A 14,799-nucleotide genomic window follows, 5' to 3' on the forward strand; every position below is an offset into this window, starting at 1 on the left:
CCAGATCATAAGTGAGATATAAAAGAAAGAAAAAAATCTTACCATCACAAAATCTGCCCATTAACACCCCAAATACAAAAGTCTCAATGGATTTTTTTTTTTCCCTTCTGAACCAGCTAATATGTCTTTCACTGATGGGAAGTCTAAAAATAAGTGAGTTCTCCACAAACAGTTTAAAGATGTTGAAAATGAAAAGCAACAAAGGATGTAGAATGTATGAGTCATTAAATTACAGGGCTATCTTTCTAAGAGCAAAACAAAACAAAAAAAAAATCTCCCCACTGAAATTCATTGTGAGTTTTCTGGGTTTAGTTTGGGGTTACTTGCTTCACAGTGCTTGCACAGACCGTCATCTTATTTTTGTGGGCTAGCAAAGGACTGAAACCCCATCCATTTTTATTAAGTAGAGTGCCAAAGCTTTCTATGTAAACAATAAGAGTAAAACCAGTCTGCTCAAAGGCATGAACAGGAGGTGCTTTTCTCTCGCACATGGGCATTTCTGCTGATTTTGGAGATAAAACCCCTTGCAAGAGCTTACTGGATGTCAAGCTTTCTTGTAGGGAAGAGTGTAAACGTACATTAATTTCTGCAGTATGTTCTTCTGGCCTCAGCTAAGCCACAAGTGTTTGGACTCTCAGCTGGGAGTGAGCAGATTTTTGTGGGTGTAATCGCATTTGTCTATAGCATTAGTTTGTTGAGATAATGTAATTAAAAGGAGTTCTTGGTTTGTTTTTTCTCTCTGAAGGTCTCATTTTGTGATGAGCTCCACTAGGGGTGGACTCTGTTGCAAAACTGAAGCGTTTTTAGCATTTGCAGATGAGCTTGAATCAAAATCTTGGCTTTCGGGACAGCACGAAAGGGATGGATTTGTGCCAAACCTATGCCTACATCTGATGTTTGCAGCCAGCCCCAATCTCTCTAATAGGCTGAAATGAAACCTTGGATCCAGACAGATGGTAGGGCTGGAGATGTGAATCTGCCAGGATTACTGTGGCCCAGGCCTGCTGTTAGTATAGGCTCTACCTTCCACAAGGATTTTGAGTACCTTTAGGCCTGCACCTTTCAGGTCCTGTCAGGACTAGTAACTTGCTCCATCCTCTTCCTCTCCATGGCAAGGGCAGCAGAACTGGGCCAGGTCCACATCACAGCCCATCCCACTGAGGAGCTAGCAACCCTTTCCCTTAGCTTGCTGCAGGATTTGGCTGGCCTGTTCTCAGCTCTATCCCAAATAACCAGTCAATCAATCAATCAGTTGGCAGGTACAATGAAGACTGTGCACAATGATCATAAATCCTCGAGCGGCGCTCACTTGGCAATGATTTAATGTAGAAATTTAAAATGTGCTAATTAAACTTCAGAATAAACCATCCAGTATAAAAGTGAGACAAATAAAAAGTCTGAAAAAAAAAGATTTTCCTGTGGAATAATTAACCATCATTAAAAGAATATGAAAATCCAGGCTAGGGAGCAATTGTATGCCTTTGTCACAAAGTGTTTAAGTAGAAAGAATGGCATGAAGTTAAGTAATACAAAAAATTAGGCTGAAAGGTAAAAAAGTTATCCTACTGGTGAGACCTATTAGGCTGTGAAGGGTTTCTGAACTTTCTCAAGGGAATGGTGGAATGCATGCTTCTTGGGACATTTAAAACGGGCCTGAGCAGAAGACTAAAAATCCCCCAGTACTGTTGGGAATAATTAGGGACTTCAGCACTTGAATGCACCTTGCCATTCTTTCTGAGTTTTAATTTCAGTGGGCCATCCCGAATTGAGTAAAACTATTTAATTTCAGTGGAGGTATTTCTTATCTGAGGGCAGCTATGTTTGTCCCTACAAGCCTTATGTCCAGCTAATACATGGGCTACCTTTTAAGGCACTAGCTTCTTCTAAAATCATACACATGGGTTTGCCCTGCCTGCCCCTTGGAGGCCGTGTTTCTTGATGCTCTTGATGTTCAACGTGCTCACCACAGCTTTCCTTAGATGAGGCGTGCCTCGAAAAAGGCACACCAACTGAAATTCAGGCATCGCAGTGCTGCTGTGGCTACAGGTTTGCTGGGCGTCTCTCTACGAGCTGGGTGGTACCCAAATTTAATCAGTCTGACTGCTACACAACAGCTTGATGGCAAATTACATCAAGCGATAATCCACTTGTTATTAGAGTGACGGCTCAGTGCGACAGTGATAACTATCACCGGTCCCCAACAGGCAGCTAGGCAGGTCTCTGACAACAGCTTCGCTTGCCTTGAATAATTTTTCAGTGTGTTACTTTGTCACATTAGTATTATATTGTCTCTTGCCATATCATTTTCAGGAGCATAATGCAAATGTCACGCTGCTGGTTTCAGAGGTAGCCGTTTCCTTCTGGAGAGCATGCCTTCCCATCTCCTCCTCCTCTGCTTTGGGTAGCTGTCTGTCCCTATGAACTGGATTGCTACAGAGAAAATTTTCTTAAAAACGAGAGGGTTTGACATGATCAGCTCTATTTTCTAACAGAGAGACACTAAAAGAGAAAAGGGTCAATGTCTAATCTTATTTACGTGCACACAAATTTGAAGTCAAGAGAGAGATCCTGGATAAAGTCAGGAGTAAATGAGAACTTGGTTCTTTAACATTTAATAATAAATATATACTCCTAACTGGTTTTCCAGCTACTGTTTTCACTCATGAAAGTTGGAGCTTTTGCTACCGGTTAGCAATATTTTTGTTAATGTCTTCAAGAGTTGAAGGAAAGGAAATTCAGCTAAAGGCAGGGAATAATGTTCTGCAGATGAGGGCCTTTGACCGCACTTTACTCATGTAAGCAGCCCGGCTGAAGTGGAGGGAGTCACATGCAGAAGTTTCTTTATGCACAAGAAAAAAAGAGATTAAAAGTAAAGGGATGCAAAGAGATTGATCCAAGCCTCACCGTGATGAAACGGTGATGCAGATAGCCTTTGCTCCTTCCACTGATGGTACTGACAGCTGTGTTGCCAGAGCAGGAATCATCTTGCTGAACACAGCTATGCAAATAACATAATAAAGAGGGTAAAACAGCAGGATGTAACCTGGCCTGCACATCCCGTGGTTGAAAAGGGGGCTTGGACCGTTCCTAAATTCTTGCATCTTCACCCAGGCCTGGGGTCCGGTAAGCAGGCAGCCTGCTGGCAGGCTCTCAGCCTTCCCTGTGCTAGGGGCAGTGGGATGCAGAAACCCAGCGTTTGAGCAGGGCAGCTGAGCTGGCTGCAGCAGGAATAGTTTGATATTGATGGATATTGGATTTCTAGTTTGGGAAAGTGGGTGGGGAGTACAGAAAGTAAAAAATCCCTCTTCCTGTGGTTCCTGAGCTGATGGATCATGTTCCTTCTGCTGGTAAAATCCCAATACAGGAAATGTCATGACCCACCAGGCTGAAAGAAAGGAAGGATTTTACATCAGGAAAGTACAATGCAGGCAGGATGTGAATTAAATGCCTTTGAAACGTAAAACTGACAGTTGACTCTGAAGGCCCTAGTCTTTGTTTAATGCTCATGTGATTGCAAGAGTGTTGCTGGAGCTGCTGGAGGGCTCTCCATGCCGTTTCCTGGACCCAGCTGAGGCAGTTCTAATTGACTCAAGTGTTGGGTTCCCGTTGGAGACTCTTCTGCAGTAAACTGATTTCACTATCAGAACATTTCTCCACCTATTACCCTAACTTGTCTTTAGCTGAATTTCACCTCACTGGAAGTACCCTGGCCTGGCTTTCCTCATATACTGCTTTTTCAGTGGATTTGACAAAACTGGGCAGGGATCCAAAGAGCACGTGCCTCTGACACATCCAAAAAGGGAAAAGGAAAAACAGACAAACTCTGCTGAGCTCCGGTAGCTGAGATGACCACAGGGAGGAAAGGTGTCTCGCTAACACGGCTGACCTGCAGCGTTAGTTTTAGCTCAGCTGAGAAGCCTAAGGTGATGTTTAGCAAGCCAGGAGAGGTATGCTCCTTCAAGCACTTGCTCTACCACTCCGGAGAAGTCAGGACCACCTAGGGCTGCTGCGATCAGTGATTTGTAGCTGTCTGCTCTTTGAATGACTCTTGAATAACTCTTCTGCCCTCATTAGCATCTAACAGAGGGTGAGGCAGCACAGGTGAACCGGGCCTCTGGGGTCATGGAAACGCACACCCCTGTGCACATAGGAGCACTGAAGACACGTTTAGTCACAATTTCTTCTCTTCTATTGCTTTTTCTTAAGAAAAGAACAGGTAGGTGTCCCTCCCCCCAACACCAAAAACAGACCTCTAGAGCTTTTGAGGACTGAACTTTACAGGGCCTTCGGCCCCAAATTAGTAATTCCTTGATGGTCACTAACTGTGAAGCCAGCACAAAACCATTTGGCTTTTGTGTTCTTTCCTAGCAGCGTGTGGAGCTGGCTTCAGGAGAGAAGAAAGATGGGTGATGGGAGCTAGCTGAGGACTGAGAAGCAGGAGGCCAGCATCTCTGTTCGCTGACCGACGTCCTGTGCCTCCCCGGGGGGCTCAGTGCAGCCTCGGGGGGCTGCGGACGCGGAGGTGCCGGACCCCTGTCACCGCTAGGTCGGGTGCCCGCCCGTGAAATGGGGAGAGGAGCTGCTCGTTCGGGAGGAGCTCCCCTTTCCCACCTGCCTCTGTCTGCTGCCAGCATCCCATCCTCCCCCCCTCTGCCGGGACGCCCGAGCGGTCACCTCCTCTCCCTCTCCCACGCCGGCTTCGCCTCCCCCCGCCAGGAGCCCCGCGCGGCGCCGGCGAGGAAGGGGTTAGCGGGGGCCTGCCGCAAGGTGGGCCGCGGCGGAGGGTGTTCCCCGGGCGGGCGCTGCGCCGCCGCCCTCGCCGGGGGCTGCCGGGGAGCGCGGCCGGGCGCGGCGCGGCGCGGCGGGGCTCGGCGCTGCCGCTCGGGGCTCCGCGGGGCCATGGGGCGCTAGGGCGCAGCGCACTGCCGGCGCCGCGGGGCACCGCGCCGCGCCGCCCCGCCCGCTCCGCGCTGCGCCGCGCTCCTTTTATTACTAGTAGTATTAGGATTTTTTTTTTTTTCTTCCCCCCCCTTGGTCGGAGATCTCCGCCATCCTCACCGCCCAGATCCCTCTCTCTCTGCCTCCCCCCCCCCCGCCCCTTCCCCCTTCCGCCGCCTTTGAATAACTCGGCCAGGAGCGATCTGGAGGGGGGGAAAGGAGCCGAGCAAACCTGTGGCGGCGGAGCCGGCTGGTGGAGAGGTGAGTCGAGGAGGGAGCCTGCGCCGCGTCCCCCTCCCCGCCGCCGCCTCCCGCCACGGGGGAGCCCAGCCGCCCCCGGGGAGGCTTGGAGGGAGCCGGCTCCGGGGGGCGCCGACCTGTTGGCCGCAGCGGCAGGAGGGCAGGGAAGCTGGCGGTGGCTCGTCCGGCCCCGGCGGGGTGGCTTAGACGGGGCGGCGGCGCGATGCCCGGCGGGGCTGCGGAGCGGCGCCCTGCCCGGGGGGCTGCGGGGCCCGCGCCGGCCCCCTCGCTCCGGCCGCCCCGCGGCGACGCCTCCGAGGCGGGAGCTGGGGCAGCGGCGGGGCCCGGGCCGGAGCTGGCAGACGTGTGGGGGGCTATGAGTGGCGGGAGGGAGCCGGCGCTCGCCGCAGCTGCCTGTGCAGCCGGCGTGCGGGGGGCACTCGCCCGTCCGTCGCTCCGTCCATCCATCCCCCCGCCGGGCTCCCTCTTTCCCTCCATCCACTCACTTGCAGGAGTACTTGGTACCACGCACCCCACATGGGCTTTGGATGTTGTGGTTCTATGTGTTTTGGGTTTCCCCCCCCCCCCCCCCGGCCGTGTGCGGTTGTGGGAACACATGCGTGCATGAGGAGGGGGGCATGCAAGTTGCCATGGAGCGGCATAACATCACTTTTGCTGCCCAGAGAGTCTTTTTTTTTTTTTATTTCTAGGCCCTCTCTTCGTTAATGGTGTGGGTGATGTAATAAATGCTCGGTATCTATGCGGGGTCCTGCTCTTGTGGAGTTAGACAAGAAAGAAGATCCCAGGGCAGAGGGAGCATCTGCCATCTGTTTGAATAGGCAGGTCCTAGTAAATCTGTCAAAATCAACAAACGTAGCTGCAAACGTAGCTGGTGGAAGAATTTGGCCCCAAACTCCTACTGATGCCACTGTCAGCCAGAAGACGACTCCCAAAGAGAGTCCTGCCTGTCACACAGATGCATAGTAACAGGTTTAATATATTCAGCCCTGCTTCATTTTATTTCAGATATAATTTCAATCACCAGATTTAATATATGATTTGCAGTGATTGCCTCCTGATTTACCCACTTGAAGAGCAAAAGGAAAGCATTAAGCTGCCTTGCTTTCCTGGTGTCCTGAGTGTGATGTTTCTCCTGTTACTCACCAGCAGCTCAGACCTTTCCCACCCACCAAGTTTTACTGTTTTCCATATAGCAGCTGCATCCTCCTCAGTTCACACTGCACTGTGTTGCACCAATCCACTGAGCACCTTGCAAGCTTGTCTCTGCTCTCAGTGGCTTTGGAGTGTGCTGAAACTCATGATATAGATGAGGAAGTGATAGTGGATTAAGATCAGTGGTGGGAAGGGCTCGCTGAGGTCTGATTGGTCTATATTTATCTGTAACTCTGCTAAAGGAAATGTGTATGATCCCATTTCACTCACTGTGTCCTGGGCTACAGTAGGATCCCTGAACTTCACGGGAAATACAATTTCCCTGTTGTTCAGCTGTGAAATAGATGCACGAGGCTGTGATTGGCAAAGGACTGGATCACCCAGGTTGCTTACATCACGTAGGCAGCTGCCACCGAAATGACACACTTGATTGAAGGCCAAAAGAACCATATACGTAACTGCTTGTGATTAAGCTCCATATGATGCCTTAGAACAAGTAGAAACCCCTCCTTCATCTTGTCTTTTTGTAGTGAGACTACCATTGCAGGGATATCATTTCGGTCATGTTGGTTTTTCAGTTTGGGGGATTTGTTTTGTTTTGTTTTTTTTTTGCTTATGGCTGTAAACTTCCATGACCTGAAACAATCTGCTGTTCTACCCTTGCACAATGCCCAATGAAAGCCTGGTATAGTAGATGTTCTGGTAGCCTGGAATATAAATTTTGCCAGGTAAGAATTCCCAATGCCCTTTTTTTCCAAAGAATATTCGAGCTGACTGCTTTTGGGGAGGGAGAGGGAGAGGGGGATTGTGAGTGTCTTTTTCCTATCTGGCATGTGTGTGACGGTGTGACTGTTTATTTCGGGGAATGGTTTTCCCTTGTGTTTGATAGAGGCTTTATCTTTTCAGTTTTCTGAGTCTTAGTAGATCCTTAACTGTTTCCTCAGCGTATGCACTGTACTTATAGATAAATAATCTGTCCTAGCTCCAGTGACACAGTCTGCATATCTCCAGGCAGAATTCGAAATGCACTGTGCATGGATAGGGCGGATGGTGGATCCGGGCCAAATCCTGCACTATGTGAAACTTTCAGGTAGTGTAGGGACTGCAGGGATAACCCTTCGGGAGGGCTTTGGCTTGCAGGAGCTGGCTTTATCGCCGCGTACTCTTTGATAGCATATACACTTTGTCTAGTTCTCACAACATGTTCTCTTAACTTTTCAGTGATGCAGGATCAGGCCAGGGCATGATCCTTCAAACTGATGGATTTCAGCAGTGAACAAAAGCACTTTCAAAACAGCTCCGTGTTACTGGATCCCTAGACACAACTTGTCTTGCAAAAAAAAAAAAAAAAGACCCACCTAAAGAGAAATAGTTTGTACGAAGCCTGATTTAAACAGAAGTTGGTTCCTTTCCTGTTGTATCTTAGCTATATTGGCAGGCAGGATTGTACCCCCTCTCTCTATACTCACATACTCTTTCTGACTTCATTATCATGCAGTTTTTGTCCAATCATAACGTGCTTCAGGATTATGCTGATACAGCCTATTCCTACCATATCATGGTATATGGGTATATAGAACTGTAGGTAGATATATAAACAACATTTTTGTGGCCGCGTGTCCAGGCTTTCCTTCAACAGAACAAATCCCAGCCCAGTCTCAATGCGTTTAAATGGCTGGTCCCATGAATCTAATACAGCCTCCAGGAAACATTCCTCTGTAAGTTACAATGCAATGCAAGTCCTCTCATTTTATTTTTCTTTAAATGACCTAATTTCTAAGCAAAATCACTGCTTGACCAGTAGTGATATAATAGTGCTATGCATGCTCTATCTTCTGGAGTTATTGTAAACTGAACAAAATACCCACTGAAAAACTATTTGTATTAGAAATACCAGTAAACATCATTTTAGTCGATTTCTGCACATATAACTTTATTGATTCAGCATGAAATATGGCAGGCAATGTATTAGGAGATGTAAAATGAAACAGGCAAAGTCTTTTCAGAATACATTGGGAATGTAAAATGTGTTTGAGAACATTCATTTTAGTCAGGTGGGTTGTTAAGGTAAACAAAAATTATTTTTTTTATGGCTCCTGTAAGCAATAGCAAGTCACTTTTATTCAGTTTTATACAGTACGCAGTTAAAATGTATTAGTTAGCTCTGCTGTTAACTGAAGGAAGTGATATCTATGGAGAAGCTTTGCAAAACTAGGAGGTTTTTACTTATATTTTTAACCTGTGAATGTGGCTAGTGTTAAAAGTGTAAGCAAGAAACTAAAGTAAATGCTGAATATTATGCAATGGTTCTTGGGCTATCATGAAAAGAGGGCAATAGAAACAAAGTGTTGTACAGTGCTGTTTTTAATTAAATGCAGTCTACTTTGATAAAAGCACTAAACTGTGAAAATATTTCTCAGAATGAAGTCATTAAACAATGGTAATTAAAATCACAGTGTGGATTGAGTCTGTTGAACCTGAAGTCCGTGGGTATGATATGGAAAATGTACAGCAATTCAGTGGGTGGTTCTCAAACTGCCCTTTCATTCCTTCAACTTAATGTCTGCTTATGTGGACTTAATGGGCATAATTGTATATACATTTTTACAGCATGATAAAAGAAAACCTTAAACATCTGCACTGCATGCTGTCATCAAGTCTGCTCATGGCTGAAGCTTTCAAGCAGCATACCTCCCTTTTTCATACAAAATTACTGAGCTGTTTAATCTGGATGGAGGTTTCAAACTCATGCCATTCACTGCCTGCGGCCGTACCACAGTGTTCTGTGATCCCAGCGGCTTTGGTGGGTACCCTCCTGGGAGCGTGAACAACATGCAATGTGACGCCGGGGAGTGGTGGCTGCCACGCTCCGCTCTGAGCCATCAGCAGTTAACCGATGCTCAGTGGCGTTGCAGAGAGCGTGGTGTAGGTGCTGGTCTGGGGCTCTCTGAGCCATCCCTTTTCCTTTCCCTCCTGTGTTTTCATCACGGTGCTTTTTTTTTTTTTTGCTTGTGGTTCTTTCTGTGGTATCTATGGGCAATCATTCTGCACAGTAGTTTTAGCTATTTGCAGATGCAGTAGCAGTCAAAATCTGTCTCTTTTGCCTTTTAAATCGAGCATAAACAAATACTGGGCTTGTTTGCAGTCACTCACCTGTGGAAATCAGAAGATGACATTCGTGTGGGATGAAGCAGGTGATAGCATGGTGGGCACATGTGTACAGAGAGAGTGTGGGTGTGCAAACACGTTCCATAGGATCTTCTTTTCTGATGCCGGCAGATTAAACCATAAAGTGGGAGAGCCCAAGTTTGTTCAAGGTGGGCGTCTACCGGATCCCATAGCTGAGCGAAAGGGTGCCACCAATGTCCGGCCCAAACTCCAATTTGGCTTATTTCCTTCCTAACCTAAATTCTGTTTGCATTTGTAGTCGCTTCCCACTGAGGGCCTGATTCGGAAAAGGGGTCGGTAGGGCAGAGGCTTGCTGAAGTTAATGAGGTGCAGCGAGCCCGTGCCTGCACTGAGCCTGAACCTCTTTAATGAGGTTTTGTTCATTCTTCTCTGTTTGCAGGACCATAGCTGCTTGCATAGTTAGGCTGATCATCTGGAAGGGTTACCCAATCCTGCAAAGCCTTAGGCAAACAGCAAAGTAAATTGCCCGTTGGCTTGAATGAGCACTGCTGATACTTGCAACCTCTCCAGTGAAGTTAACTGGAGTTTTGCCATTGCCTTCAATAACGGCTGCAGCCCATGGGGGAACTCTGCCCCTGGGGGCATGCATTTGAAGACCTGGATGCTATATTTGTACAGCTAATTGGCAAGCTTTTCAAAGAGTTTGAGGACCTGTCTAGATAAAAGATGCTACAAAAAATGTCACGGTGGTATGTGTTCTTTGAGATGAACATACATGTATATCTATATCTATATCTATATCTATATCTATATCTATATCTTTGATCTTAGCTATTCTGTTTTAACCCCTTAAAAACTGCAGTTTCAGAAACATGCTCTCTCTACACTATTTTTCTGCATACTGGTGCCCTCCAAGGCAGTGATTCCCCATGGAGAGTTGTTGGCCCATCTATTAAGTAAATGAGATTCCAAATAGTTGATTGTCCCTGCCAGGTATTAAGATTGTGAGCAAACAGCAGAAGAGAAAAACTCGGGAAAAACAAGAAAATGAAGTCAACGTAACTGTTTTCAATTATTCAGTCTTGGTGGTTCTCCTTATGTTTCAAAAAGAAACATGCAAATCTCTCTGGATCTAGCTTGTTTACAGAGTGCTCTTGGGTTTAAAATACCGCCAGGATCAGATTTCTGTTGTACATTTCCTTCAAATAAATACAGAAATAAAAATAAGAATGCTGTAATTTGTGCCACCCCAAGAGCTAAATACTGTGCTCCAGCAGGAAATGATCATTTTGATTTCTTGGAACAGCTTTGCTATAATCTTCCAAAGACCAGTAGCCCAAAAAGAAAGAAGTGCAGACTTTCTTAAGACTGTGCAGCTCTCTCCGATAGGATCTGGTTACTTGTGAATTAAGCTCTTGGACGACAAGGCGCTCCAGCACATGCTATATCCTGCTGACTTCAGGGAGTGCTTAAGCGCTTTACAGCATGGGCGCTTCAGGGCTTTCTCTTTGGCGAGGTCCATTCCTGCCGATCATGCAGCACGTGTAGAGGTGATTGCAACCTGTATGCTCTTCCCAGAAGCAGCTAAATAGTGGGTGGTGTTATATAGGTGCTTTGAATGGACAGTGCTCTGTTAGGCGGATGCCATGGTAGCCTTCTTCAGCAGTGCTAGAAGTCCTATACTTCCAAATACAATTAAAGCTTCCAGTTTTCTGCATAATGTGGTGCCACCACTGCAACAGTGTCTGAACTATTTGTCATTGTATCCTGCTGCTGGCCCCAAAATAATAATAATAATAATAATAATAATAATAATAATAATAATAATAATAATAATAAACAGCCTAGTGATCCTGGAAACTCCTTGTTGAGGATGGATGTTCTGTTGGGCTAGTTGATCCTATCCCTGCAAGCAAACTGGGATTATGAGGCATTTTGGTCTGGTTCCTGTTTTAAAATTAGACCACTGTATCTGTACAGAGGATGCTTAACCAAGAAAGCTAATAGCCCTGAATGTTTGGAGTGGGGAAATGCTTTGTGCCTATCTTAGTTTGAATCTTATACTATGATCCATCTCAAGTTATACTAAAATTATTCCAATGTTATGGTTACCCTCACCGCTTCAGCTGCCTTCTATCTCATTTATATGTTGATGGCCCCAGTCCTCATAGCTCCTAGGGAACTTTCTGTAGGAATTAGCAGCTATTGCTTTTAAAAATGAACCCTCACCAGATGTCCAAAAGCCTCCTTTAAAGAAGAGGTCTGGCACAAGTCACACTTATTGGGAGTAATTAATTGTCCTATTATAAAACCCAAATGTTTTGGCATTTCATTAATAATACCTAACCAACCAACAGGCTATTTGTAGTGTGCTACTTTGTTAAATCTGCTGTAAAAATTGTCATTATTGATACATTTCATGTTTATAATTACTCATCTGTGACGCATTCAGTCTGTTATGAATAATCCATTGTATATTGTTTTCTTAAATAGGATGCTTGCTCAGTGTGCCGGAGGTGCCAGCAATCACTTCTAATAATGTCTTCATGTCTGATTTATGTATTTAAAATGAAGGCAACTGGACATGAGTAAATGAACAGAAGCATGCTCAGAAAACTGTCCTCAAGACACTCTTGATAAGCAAACACTCAACAGTTGTTAGTGGAAGAAAAAATGTTAAACAGACCAGAGGAACATGTAGAAATGCATTGCAGGGGATGAAAGATGCACAAGTGACATTTCCTTACAGTTTTCATATTATCTTCATCTAAAAGCTCTGCAATGTATTCTTCTTACTGCCAACAAGGATCTTATCCTATGTCATCAATTAGTTCTGTATTATCTTGTTGTGTCAGTGTTCTCCCACTCTGGAAAAAATGAACTAAGTATTCCAGAAAGAGAGAAATCTGATATTTTTGTATTTAAGCAGTAAGGATTGTTATTGTGTTTGCTATAGTGGTTTGAGCGAATGAGGTGATAGTACAAACACTCTATTGCGTCGTTGACCTGCAGTGTGCCCTGATTTGCTCAGTTAAACGTGCTCAGTGTTGACTTTGCTCGTATCTCTGTATTCCAAGTGCTGGAGCAGTGATGGGGAAGCTGATTGCCTAGAGGAAGGGTCGTGAAGACTACCACTCACTGCATGGCAGCAGGAGAAAGAACAGTAATTGCTGGGTGTAGAGACAGGATGATCTTTGCTCCTATTGACTATTAGCTGGATAATTTTGGGAGGGAAAAACTAAATAGAGATAAGGTGGAAGGAGACTGGGATAGTGCAGAGGGAGCTTGCAGGTAAACAGAGAATACAGCCCGTGGGCTCTGTTCAGCTATACATGTTCTCATCTAGGCATTTATGCTACTCAGTCCCATGGGATGTCTTCACAGACTCCTGATTTTTAAGGCCCAAGAGGAGTGTCAGATTATCTAATCTGGAAAACAATATATTACAAGCCATTAGATTTCATCTCGTTAACTCCAATTCGGAGCTCAGTAACTCGTGCTTGGCCAAAGCGTATCTCCCAGCAAGGCATCTGGTCTTGTCTCAGAGACAGCAATGTATCACTCGTTCTGGTAGTTTGTTCCAACGGTTAATCACCTTCGCCATTAAAAACTCTTGCTTAATTTCCAATTTGCATTTTTATAGCCTCAGCTTCCCACCATGGAAGCCTTTTGTCTTTAGATTTCAGGGCTTTTTAGTAGCCTGTATTTTTTCTCTCATAAACTACTATCAATGTCCTCAGACAGTCTTTTTTTGGCACTCCCTGGCTGGTGCACACTACAGGTCTTGTAATCCTGTAAAGGAGCTGAAACTATAGAAGGGAATGGGAAGCTGGTGCCTGCAAACCGCAGCCCCCACAAGAGATAAAAGCTCAATTCGCAGACTGACTTCTTTTCTAGTTTTCAGATGAAGTTTTAGAGGAGGGAAGAGAGCAAGGTTCAGAGATTGCTGTTGTGCTGCTGAGTTTTTGTTTTGCCTTTTAATATCAGCTCTGCATTTTCAGGCAGCTGTGGTTTATATGAAGATGGAAATTTTTGACTAACCTGGCTCAATTCTTCCCCCACAGCCAGAGTCTGGGGGCAGCAGGAATAACAAAAAGTGGCTCAGTGCAAGAAAGCAGGAGAGGGAAGCAAAAAAGCTAGAACTTGCTGGCTGCAAAAGGGGAGGAAGAGTCTGGGGACTAACAGGAGCTTATGTGAAAGGATGAAATGCTGGAGAGCCGGTTATTATGGTTCTTTAATTATGTAGGTTTAAGTCAGGTGCATGTCTGGTTGAGAGTGGAAAGGGGTCTGTATATCCCTGCCTAGTGATGTGCTTGCCCTGGAGATGCGGAGTTATCAAGTTATTGCAATCCTCTTCTCCCGGCAGTTTAAGCTATAGGCCATACTTAAAAAAAACCAACAACAACAAACAACGACTATGACTTAAAACTGTCTTACTGTGTTCTCACATGTTCAGTATTCAGAAAGAAATGTGAATATTTTATACTTGACCTGGCATCCTCATATTTTCCTTTCTGCCATGCAGAATTCAAAGCCAGCCTTGAAGCTTCAGTTGTGTAGCAAGGTGATTTCTTTAAAAGTGACCTTCCTCTTCCTTTTAATTATCAAGTTTTCTAGAGAAGGTGTTGGTGGAGAGGAACAGCACAAAGCCGTTTGAAGCCTCCTATCACTTTGTAGTCCTTGAACCTGGAAGCTCCTAGCTCGTGAAGTGCCTCTGTAGTAATACACCCATTAGGCTTGTCACTCAGATCTTGGTTTTTTACATTTCAGAGAAGTTCTTTCCCAGTTAGATCTGTAAATGCTGAAAATGGTCCAGTATTTGTCAAGTCCTTTCTCCCGTTGCTCATCACAGGGAACTTTATTGTTAATATCCCAGCCCAAGATGTATAAGCAAAGGAGTGGTTTCCATTTTCTTGGTCATTATCACAAATAAGGGAATACTTCCTTAGGTTTATGCCAATAAAGAATCATGTACAGAATGAATGCCATATATTGTGTGAGTAAACATGGGGGCCCACATGTGGGTTCGGAGGGTCAAGGCTTAAACTGGTCAGTGAGGGACCAGTTTTAGTCTTTACCTGTATGACCAGTTGCAAAATGAATCTCATGTGTGTGTGCACTGTGGACAGAAGTCTCTTGTTTGCAGTAAATAGCTCCTCATAAAAGGTATGAAATGAATGTGGAATGGATTTGTTTTTTGGAAGTATCGCTTGGCAAGGTGCATACATGCTGGGTCTAGCTTCTGATAAGCAGCCCTGCTCCCAGAAAGGGGGAATACTCCTGTTTTCTGTAAGTAAAAGAAAATCCCTTTCGGAGGGA

At 45.4% G+C, this 14,799-nt stretch overlaps 1 protein-coding gene across 3 annotated transcripts in view; it reads left to right on the forward strand.

Annotated features, from left to right (window-relative positions):
• CALN1 (calneuron 1) overlaps positions 1-14,799 on the forward strand; it is a 177,332-nt gene that overhangs the window by 23,632 nt on the left and 138,901 nt on the right. Inside the window, exon 1 of one of the 3 annotated variants that reach the window (XM_068910011.1) lies at positions 4,856-5,199. The exons of 1 other annotated variant lie outside the window; for it this stretch is intronic. The gene's annotated coding sequence lies outside the window, so the exon portion shown is untranslated. Of the gene's footprint in view, positions 1-4,855; positions 5,200-6,799; positions 7,080-14,799 lie in introns of those variants that run through there. One more of the 3 variants, XM_009678158.2, reaches the window with a different exon arrangement.

The sequence above is a fragment of the Struthio camelus genome, chromosome 16 (genome assembly GCF_040807025.1).
Source record: "Struthio camelus isolate bStrCam1 chromosome 16, bStrCam1.hap1, whole genome shotgun sequence".
NCBI lineage: Eukaryota > Metazoa > Chordata > Aves > Struthioniformes > Struthionidae > Struthio > Struthio camelus.